Below are 11,432 nucleotides of genomic sequence, written 5' to 3' on the forward strand. Positions count from 1 at the left end.
GTACTTAAAACAATTTAAGATTTTAATAATCTAGTAATTTTAGTACTTCATGATTTCTAATTGTATAGTTCATAGAATAAGCATAAATAATTACCTGAAAGTATTCTTCAGAGAGAATGGTTTAAAAAAATGTAGAGAGAGAAATGTAGTACTTTCTGGAAAAGGTGCTTATGTGAAATGCTTCTTTTTTATAATATTTTATTTTTATCTGCAGACGATGACTGCAGCCATGAAATTAAAAGACACTTGCTCCTTGGAATTGACTCTTTGTAAACCCCATGGACTATAGCCTGCCACACTCCTCTGTCCATGGGACTCTCCAGGCAAGAATACTGGAGTGGGTTGCCATGCCCTCCTCCAGGAGATCTTCCCAACCCGGGGATTGAACCCAGGTCTCCTGCATTGTGGGCAGATTCTTTACTAACTAGGCCACCAGGGAAGCCCAAGAATACTGGAAGAAATGCTATGACAAACCTAGACAGCATATTAAAAGGCAGAGATATGACTTTGCTGACAAATGTCCATACAGTCAAAGCTATGGTTTTTCTAGTAGTCATGTATGGATGCGAGAGTTGGACCATATAGAAGGCTGAGCTTGGAAGAATTGACGCTTTCGAACTGTGGTGCTGGAGAAGATTCTTGAGAGTCTCTTGGACAGCAAGGAGATCAAATGAGTCAATCCTAAAGGAAATAAACCCTGAATATTCATTGGAAAGACTGATGCTGAAGCTCCAAAACTTTGGCCACCTGACGCCAAGAGCCTGATGCTGGGAAAGACTGAGGGCAAGAGGAGAAGCGGGCAACAGAGTAAAGATGGTTGATGGTATCACTGACTCAGTGGACGTGAGTTTGAGCAAACTCCGGGAGATGGTGATGGACAGGGATGCCAGGTGTGCTATAGTCCATGGGGTCTCAAAGAGTCAGACACAGCTAGCAACTGAAAAACCGCAATATATACACACTCAAATAGTAATATGGTTTATTACTAGAAACATCAGTCTCTAATCTCACTTATCCTTAGATAAGTTAGATATCTCACATCCTCAGAGACCCCACTTTGACTTTTTCTTTTATTTATTTGACCACATCCAGTCTTGGTATGGCATATGGGATCTCCATTGCAGCCCTTAGACTCTAGCTATGGCGTGCAGACTCCCGAGTGTGCAGCCTCGGAAGTTGCAGCTCACAGGCCCAGTTTTTGGCAACATGTGGGATCGTAGTTCCCTTGTGCGTGCATGGGTACGTTCTCATTTGCTCAGTTGCTCAATTGTGTCCAACTCTATGTGACCCCATCTACTGTAGCTTGCTAGCCTCCTCTGTCCATGGGATTCACCAGGCCAGAATACTGGAGTGGGTTGTCATGCCTTCCTACCGATCCAGAGATTGAACTCGTGTCTCCTGCATTGGCAGGCGGCTTCTTTACCACTGAACCACTTGGGAAGCACAATTCATTTCTCTCATCTTTCTAGGCAAAGCTGCCCCAGATAGACACAGTTATTTTCCCCTCAGCATGGACCTTGAACTTTACTCTTCTTAATGGAAGCTGTGTCTAAACCATCAGAGTCAAATTATACTCCTTCTGATGCACAGCTGATGAAATCTATTTCAGACTGTCCTCTAGAAGAAAACAAAAGCCGTCTCTCTTGGTGAGGTAAACACTTCTCCATCTAGTTTTACTTTATTCAGTACTAAATATATTAAAATTTGTCTGTACAGGATGTAGGGTCAGTGTTAAACTAATAAAATAGTACTAAGAAAGCAATATGAAGGCATAGCAGAAAAGAATAGCCTCCTAGCTTTTTCAATGCTTCTTTTAATCCAACAAGGAATCTTTGCAGGGTGTTGGCTGAAAAATGTCAAGTCTCCATTCAATCTTACCTTTATACCTGTCACTATAGGTAACCCGTAATCCTGTGAGTGCTCAGGATTGGAGATCACTTACTCCAGCTTTCAGAAGATCAATATAGGTTGGTTTTGCAACAATAAATACATATATGACAAGATGGGGTCTGATCTGGCGGCAGCATCTCTGGAATAAGAATCAGCAGACCTGTGCCCCAACCTCCACTCTGCTAAGAAATAGAATCCATCTTCCTCCAAGGAAAGAGAGTATGATTGACCACACCCCCTCCAAGTCCTCAAAAATATGGTCCAGTCATTTGCCCTGGATAGTCTAAGCTTCTGGGCTTCCCTGGTAGCTCAGCTGGTAAAGAATCTGCCTGCAATTCAGGAGACCCTGGTTTGACCCCTGGGTAGGGAAGATCCCCCTGGAGAAAGGATAGGCTACCCACTCCATTATCATTGGGCTTCCCCGGTGGCTCAGATGGTAAAGAATCTGCCTGCAGTGTGGGAGACCTGGGTCTGATGCTTGGGTTGGGAATATCCCCTGGAAGAGAGCCCGGCAACCCACTCCAGTATTCTTGCCTGGAGAATCCCCCCAAGGACAGAGGAGCCTGGTGGGCTGCAGTCCATGGGGTCACAAAGAGTCAGACACAATGGAGTGGCAAAGCACAGCACAGCACAATCTAAGCTTCTAACCATGCACTCCCAGGGCAAGAGTTGGCTCTGAAACATTCCTGAGAGAGAGGTTATTTGTAAGGTGCTTCTTCGTAAGGACATATATGGAAACTAGAGCAGAGTGGTGATTAATAGCCAAGAGACTCTCCAACCCCTCTCTGGGCAACATAGAGGTTAGCGTAAGGCAGGCTGGTCTTGGCTTGTGTCCAGGAAGCTCATTCCCACGAATCCTGAGAAAGACCTTGTTACAACAAAGTTATGATACAGCAGACCCACTAGGAAGGGTGAATTCAAGGCTTCTTTTACAAGGAAAGGAGTTTTGAGAAATTTGCCAATCCTGAAATGCCTCAAAAAGGAGTGTGCCCAGCAAAATATTTTGCAGTTCTTGCATTTTAGAAATAATGGGATTCTCTAAGGCAGCCCATAATAGAATTCACTGAACAAGAGTTGCCCTGCTTCCTAGGGCTTAGCTGGACTGGACAGAACAATTTAACTCAGGAATTACACTTTGCGATTCAGCAGAAAAACACAGAGACACAAATCCTAAGAAATAAAGGAAGGGCATGAGGAAACGCTCTGGTTCTCTCGTCTGTCTTCAATGGTTTAGATATTTGGGGGGTTTTAGCAATAGCTTAATTTCATAAATAGCAGCCTAGGCAGGTTTGCCCAACCATTCAAGAAGACTACCTACTGTGTCTCTCTCCAGTTACAACGCTTTTCACATTAAACGTTTGATTGGATTACTAATTTTAAAACTCACCACTTCAGAATCACCTAAAGCTTTCATTTCCTATCTAAAAGCCCTGAAAAAAAAAAAAAAAAAGTCATAATTACCTCTGAACTGAGGCGGCAGGCTGCGTCAGAGAATTTTGAAAGTGGTGTTGTTGTTTTTTTTTTTTTCTGAGCACAGGCAGCTCGGAAAGCAGAGCACCTGCAAATAGGTTAATGAAGCTCAGAAATCCTGGAGTTGTCAAGACCAACTGTTGCGAATTCCCGTGGAGTTAAGTAGGGTATGAATCCGGCTCTGAGTAAATATCATTACCCATGCGTTCTGACTTCCTGCTCTCGGGTTTTGCACTGTGCGTGGGTTTTTCCCCTTCAGCACAACCGTTGGGTAGCAGTTGGGCTGGGGGTGGCTGGCAGTAATCTTTAAAATGGCTCTCGGGGTGGGCCGAGGCCCTGGTGTTTATTCCCAGAGCTTCCTGAGCCATAGAAAATTCATTGTGTTTTATTCACGTATATGTACCACGTGAGGCTTGTGTTTTCAGAAAAACAAGTGTGGCTGGTCACTTTGAGTGTCTCGTTTTGGTGTTTAACAGTCATGAGACACGGTAAAGAGGAAAAACAGCAAGAACCATCTGTGTTCTAAAGGTAAGTCCTCTTAGATCCAAACGCTCAAGTAGTAACACTTACTGTTCTGATGACCTGTATGAAGAAGATTTTTAGCAGATTTTCAGTGTGGTTTAATGTAAATGTCAGCCTCTGGTTGAAATGTATCATAGAAACAGAAAGTGCACATAATCTAAGTGTACAGCTCAATTCATCTTCAGAGTGACCGCACCCGTGTAACCATAAATTCAGATCAAGAAACAGGACGTTCTCAACACCAAAAGCCCCTCTCATGCCCTCTCCCAGTCTAGACCCTAGGAGTAACCACTACTCTGACTTCTACTACTGGGTTTGTTTGAGAGGCGGGGGGGTTGGTAGGTTTTTGTTGTTGTTGTTATTGTTGTTGGGTTTTGTTTTGTTTTTTGCTTGTTTTCAACTCTGTACAACAGGAAACAGATAGTATATATTCTTTTATATCTGGCTTTTTTCAAATATGCAGAGATTTTACAAATATGTCATTGCAGCCTTTTACACTGCCGTCCCATTGACAAGGAAATCATCAATCTGCCTCAGTGCAACAGTTTGCTCTCCTCAAAATGTGTCAAGTAAAAATACTCACGTCGGAAATAAATGTATACATGGCTGCGTTATATGCTTTAGCCTGCCAATGAGCACATCCGGTTTCTAACAGATGGGGAAAGGAACTTCCACTGGGCCTTTTTAAAGAAGGAGGATAATACGAGCTTTGCTATGAAGCTACAACAAAAAGTTGGAGGAGGGTGGGAGGTCAAGTTGGGGAATTCTGAGTTCTGAACTGAAGCATAAAGCTGGTGAAATGCACAAGAAAGTGGGACTTATTGGTTGAATGTTGATGTGCCAGGATAGAAAACGAGAGCTTGATGTCTACTTGCAGACAGTACTGTTTCCTCCTGCTTTGCCTTGGTGTGTTCCCAATAAACAGGCCCCTGCAGGTCATATTTTGCTTCCTGCCATTTGTAGTTCGCTTTACTAGGCAAGTGACTTCCGTAGCCTCCAGTCAAGGAGAGGATAATAATAGTAATAATAACAATAAAATCATTGCTCATGCCTGAGCTGAATTAAAACAGTACAACTTTGTCACTAATGATAATGCGAGGCAAAGGATTTAGAATAGTTAGAGTCATAATTGCAAGTTACAAAATAATTAAATGTTATTGATGTGCAAAAATACTTAGGAGCCGACTTTACAGCTAGTGTTATGGGATTCTCGAGTCACACACATGTGAACCACATATACAGTTGCTGACTTATTTGACCATGCATCAAGCCTTCCAAGAAAATCATGCACTTGTTTAAAAAGTAATCAAATACGGATTATTTCAATAACAGCCAAAGAGTTTCTTCTTGAGATCCCTGCCAGTGAAAGGCAGGGGATTTATGCCACTGGTTTTTGAGCAAGCCACATTTCTCTAATATGGCTGATCCCTCCCAGTCTAAACATTTTCTTTGAAAACGTGAAACCCTGCAATTAGATATTCCTCCCTGAAACAGGAGAGTTCACTGAACTGAGAACCAAGTAAATCCCCCATAGAGAAGACTGTGATTGGAGGGAGGTGATGTTGTTTGGTGGGAAGACCCACTGATGGAATGAAAACAGGAAGATGCTGGAGGGGAGGAGGAGAAAAACAGCAAGATGTTGGAGGGGTGGAGGAGAGGATAAAACCATGTGCTCATCTGAGGACCTTCCCTACTCAGACGTTAAGGCTGGTTGTACATGTACTTGTCCCTGAGACATAGAGATACAGCTAATACTCAAAATATTTTTTATGTTTTTTGGCAAAGATCACATTTAAATTAAACAAGCGTTGCTACTGACAATGTTCCTTTGAATCATGTTTTGCCTTGTGAAGAAGGGGGGAATGTTTAATAAGGGAAATAAAAGCTTTATTAGTGAAATGATTACCTGGGCTGAAAAATGGTGTCAAATGTTTTGCAAATGTGATTTTCCCTTCTTGTGAATCTTATCTCCTTAGCATTTATCCATGGTGATGTTTCACAAAGGGTCATTTCTGAGAGAGATGCAGAAATGCATTTCTTCCCCTGACCACTGTGTCGGTAATTCCCTGGGAAGGATGCTTGGAAACGGTCTACGCAACAGCATGTAATAAGTCTCACACAGATTGTGTATTTAGGAGTGGAGGTTGAGGAGTTCGGAGTAGACAATTGTTTAGATTGCCTTCCTAAAATACTCTTTCAGTACCTTGACACATGGCCCTAAATCCTTGGGACTTCCCAATTGACCCTAGTGGTAAATATAAGAGATGCAGGTTTGATCCCTGGGTGTGGAAGATCCCCTGGAGAAGGGCATGGCAACCCACTCCAGTATTCTTGCCTGGAAAATCCCATGGACAAAGGAGGCTGGTGGACTATAGTCCATGGGGTCGCAAAGAGTCAGACATGACTGAGTGACTTAGCACGCGTGCACACCAGCTACATTATCCCTCCGTCTTCTCCAGAATTTCCCTATCAGTGAAATTGGTAGTTATCAAATTGTTCTGCATAACACAGACAGGCACTCACATACATAGTTTTATCTATTATACAGAATTATGGATTATATATCAATAGAGCATCTAGATCTAGATTATAGATTTAGATCTAGATATATAAAACACTTGATAATTGTGTTAGCATGGGCCCTCCAAAAAGTATATGTTAAGGTGAGACTAGCTGTGCATGAGGAGACTACCTCTGAGGAAGAAAGGACAGAACCAGAGTGGGCAGACAACGCCTTCAGGCCGCAGAGCAGGTTTGGTGCTTCTAAGAGGACGAAGGCAGGAAGGCAGGTGGAGAAGGAAGAGTCTTGGGATGCAGCAAATTTCCAAGAAAGATTCAGTTTGGACTGTTGAAGAGTCTGAATCAATGTCACCAATCAAAGGGTTCCCGAGGATCTCAGGGATGGGCCTGCATTAAATCCACCTTGTGCTCAGTCATTGGCTGGGAGTGACCCACAGGAAGCATGAACTTGGTGTGAATTGTGGTGGTGGATCCGGAGGGCGGCAGCTGGAGCCATCCCACGTTCTGCTCCCCACGGCAAGAGACCTCAGCAGCACCCCCTGCCTGCCACAGTAGTGTGTTTTGTATTGCTGTGTGTGTGTGTGTGTGCGTGGTAAAATATACTCTATAGTATTTTGTGTGTGTGTGTGTGTGTATATATATATATATATATTTTTTTTTTTTTAAGTCTCTCAGGCGTGTCCAACTCTTTGCAACCCTGTGGACTATAGAGTCCATGGAATTCTCCAGGCTAGAATACTGGAGTGGCTAGCCTTTCTCTTCTCCAAGGGATCTTCCCAATCCAGGGATCAAACTCAGGTCTCTCACATTGCAGGTGGATTCTTTACCAGCTGATCCACCAGGGAAGCCCAAGAATACTGGAGTGGGTAGCCTATCCCTTCTCCAGCAGATCTTCCGAACCCAGGACTCCTTAAACCAGGGTCTCCTGCATTGCCGGCGGATTCTTTACTAACTGAGCTATGAGGGAAGCCCATATTTTGTATATATAATACATAATAATATAAAATATGTTGAAAACATTGGATATATTTTGTAGTACACTATTTTTTAATTACGTGTTCAAGAATTAAAGACTTCTTACATGGGAGTCCAATGTTCATGAAAATCAAGGATTTCTTCTAATTAGGTGGTAGAATCAAAAGGACTTGATATGGACACTTCTACTCACAGGAAGATGGAGTAGACATATATTTCCCTATTCCTCCCTAAGTACAACTAAAATCCCTGTACCTTATATATGAAACAAACTTAAGAGGTCTAAAAGGTAAGAGAAAAGGGCAGTCCAACTAGGAACCTCACACTCAAGGATTTGATGTTGCATTAAATTCCCTACCTTCCCCTATAGTTCCCAAACTGGGTGCTATAGAAATTAACAACCCAGAGATGTCAACAAACACAGATTTTTTAAAGCCCTTACAAAAGCCTAATTTCTTGAGCCAAAGGACCAGAAAAGGGACAATCTAGCAAGAAAAAAACAAAAAACGAATAGAGACAAACATCACGAGGCAGAGAAAAATCTGTAGCCACATCCCACCCACACCAGCAAGGGCTAAGTTGAAAACCTAGATTTCCCTCCTTTTTACATGTGGTAATGTATATGTTTCCATGTGCCATATGTATACCTGTGGCTGATTCATGTTGATAAATGGCAGAAACCAGCAAATATCTTCCAATAAATTTTTTTAAAGAATGAATTTAAAAAGTTCCAGAAGAGAAATATTTACTGGGGTTTGCCTGCAGTTTGTTCAGTCCTATAAGTAACTTAACCTTTCTCCAGGATTAAGCTGGATCATCAGAAGGTTGAACTCTACTCTTGTTACTTTTCCTATTTAGCATCATAGAACTTCTTTTAATAGATTGTTTTTGGGGGATTATGGCATCAACCCACTCGTATGTGCATTGTGAGAAACAAACCTGTGAAATCTGCTGTTGGATGTGCTTTCTTGATCTTACTGAGGGCTCCAGTCACTGAATCATCACACAAGATCTCAGTGAAGACCCTTGGGAGGAAATCCTTTCAGGACACACTAGCAGGAAAAGTTGTGTCTTGATATTTTAAGTATTTTATGAAGCAGGTATATAATCACACCTTCTCTCCTTCTGATGACTACTGGAAAGTTCAGTTGTATCTATGGTCTTCCAAAAACTTTACCAATCTGGAAAGTGAAAGTCACCCAGTTGTGTCTAACTCTTTGCAACCCCATGGACCATACAGTCCATGGAATTCTCCAGGCCAGAATACTGGAATAGGTAGCCTTTCCCTTCTCCAGGGGATCTTCTCAACCCAGGGATTGAACCCAGGTCTCCCACATTGCAGGTGAATTCTTTACCAGCTGAGCCACAAGGGAAGCCCAAGAATCCTGGAGTGGGAGTGGCCCCCTACTGTAGACTGACCTCTCCTTTATTTGTTTTGCTTTCCTGATGCTTGCTTATTCCTATTTTACTAGATCACTCTCATTTATTTATCTTGTTGTGTCTTAATGTATTAATGAATATAAATAATTACATATTCTGTAAGTCTCTATAAATCATTTTTAGAACCAGTAATAATAGAATTCAACAAATAGCTGCTAACTGTAGAGGTTGTCAGCAAAAGGAAAATTTAAAAACCAACCAGAAGTAACTCAGACAAGATGAAGATAAAGGACCTGAAATGACAGCCAGAGTAGATGAAGAAATCCATAAAAATGTGATTTGAGCTGTAACCGCTATTTAAAGTGATTCATTGAAAATAAATTAGGAAGATGCATTGTTTTGAATTGTCTTCTGGAAATACTTTGGAAGTTGGGAGGTTGAGGGAGCAGGAAATGCATGGGACTTGTGTAAACTGCTCTGACACAATTATCACTTCTCACTCTTCTGTGCACACGTCATGCTTCAAAATGTCAACACAAATGCCAATTTGTATTTTCTGGGTTTTGAGAAACAGGAAACTTTTAGTTATTGTAAGTTCTATCTTTTGTTGAATTTAAATTAGTCCCACATTTGCTCAGTGGTAGACTGTCAGTCCATAGTCCTTTACTTCAGAACTCACCCCTTATAGCACAGGAAAAAGCTTGTGGTGGTTCCTGTTCCTTAAATTCTCAGAGATGGTTCAATGTGTTCTAAAGTGCACCAACTGCCCTGTGGGAAATGATCTCCAGTGAACATTACGTCCAATGGATGGTCCAGGCTTTTGGTCACTGAGTAGACCACATACCTTGCCTTCTGTTTGCTAAACAAACTGTCATGTAGACAAATCACTCTCCTTCCCTGTAAATTCATGTACTTCCAAGTGGAGTTGAGTCCTCTGCCAGCTCCAGCAATGGAATCTCACTGGCCTTTAGGGCAAATAAGTAAATCCCATACCTGGTCATATTGATGGGTTCATAATCACAGCCAGTAGTACATTTTGATGAGTCTACTGGGAAAGACAGAAAGCCAAACTCTCTTTTCCACTAGGTTTAATGACATGAAGATTTAATGCTTGTAGCTGTTTCAACCATCTGGAGAAAGCCTGGGTCTGCTGAGAGCTGCACACACTGCCTGAGTTAGGACTAATTCAAAGATGAGAGCACCATGAAAGTGAAAGTGAAAGTCGCTCAGTCGTGTCCAACTCTTTGCGACCCTATGGACTACACAGTCCATGGAATTCTCCAGCCCAGAATACTGGAGTGCATAGCCATTCCCTTCTCCAGGGGATCTTCCCAACCCAGGGATGGAACCCAGGTCTCCCACATTACAGTTAGATTCTTTATCAGCTGAGCCACCAGGTAAGCCCATGGGAGGGAGCAAAGTAGCATCCTTAAAGCCTGAAGCAGGTAATGCCCGAGGTGACGTTTGCCCATTAACCTTTCAAATTGAGTCAATATACTTAGTTTTGCATAAGCCAGTTTCATCAATTTTGTGCTCCCTGAAGCATCATGAACTATATTTAATATTATCTTCCTGGCTGCCATTGGCAAATAGAACAAAAACATTTGTTTTCTTTTTTCTGTATCCCTTCTAATCAATTTACATGCCCCATATTTATTTGCACTATTTTCTTCGTTCTCATATTTTCTACCCTTTTAAACTTTGTGCTACCTATGATTTTTTTCCCCGTCTTTGTGTGAACTTGAGCAGCTATCTGAAGGCTATTAAAAATAGGTGAGAATGTATATAGGAGCTTGTTTGCTGGAAGCAAAAGGAAGCATACTGAAGTCCGTTCCACGTTTCCACATTCCTTATATTGCTCTCCTGAGTCTACAGGAAGTCTGCAAAATGGGGAACCATGATCCAGTTTGTGACAGGTCTTTGTCGTCGTTGTTCAGTTGCCAAGTCGCGTCCAACTCTTCGCAACTCCACGGACTGCAGCATGCCAGGCTTCCCTGTACCTCACCTCATCATTCTTCATCAACTGAGCCACCTGAAGAGCCCCTATATGTTCATGTGTATATATGTGCATGCAAACTCACTTCAGTTGTGTCTGACTCTTTGTGACCCTATGGGCTGTAGCTCCTCTGCCTATGGGATTCTCCAGGCAAGAATACTGGAGTAGGTTGCCATGCCCTTCTCCAGGGGATCTTCCCAACCCAGGGGTCGAACCCAGGTCTCCTGCATTGCAGGCAGATTCTTTCCCAGGCGAGCCACCTGGGAAGCCCTCATGTGCATATATACATATATTTAAATTCACCACACCCACTCTAGCAGGTCTAAACCCTACATTTTAGTGTTTGCAAAGTGTGGTTCAGGATCCTTTGAATTCAGAATCGCTGGGGGTACAGACTACAAAAACAGATTACCAGTCTCCCTCCCAGCCTCAAATCCTAACTTTTAGGAACTTGATTTGGTAATCTCAGTTTTATTGATAACAAACTCCCCAGGTGATCCATATGCATATGACATTTGAGAACTCATACCCTGGATTTATCCTGTCAGCAGTTGCAACAGGAATTGCTGACATTACCTATGGAATAGCTTCATATCACTGTGAGTTCTGTTCTCTTAATTTATGGGTAATGCAGCTGTTTTTAAACATAAAAAGTATGGAAGTACTTTGAGTAATAGGA

General features: G+C 42.2%; 1 long non-coding RNA gene across 1 annotated transcript in view; it reads right to left on the minus strand.

The window, feature by feature from the left end:
* LOC123328952 overlaps nt 1–3,471 on the minus strand; it is a 28,720-nt gene extending 25,249 nt beyond the window's left edge. The window contains exon 1 of the long non-coding RNA XR_006543982.2: nt 3,352–3,471. This is a non-coding gene — a long non-coding RNA (uncharacterized LOC123328952). The remainder of the gene's footprint in view (nt 1–3,351) is intronic.
* Nucleotides 3,472–11,432: the final 7,961 nt, after the last annotated feature.

This window comes from Bubalus bubalis, chromosome 2 (genome assembly GCF_019923935.1).
Source record: "Bubalus bubalis isolate 160015118507 breed Murrah chromosome 2, NDDB_SH_1, whole genome shotgun sequence".
Lineage (NCBI taxonomy): Eukaryota > Metazoa > Chordata > Mammalia > Artiodactyla > Bovidae > Bubalus > Bubalus bubalis.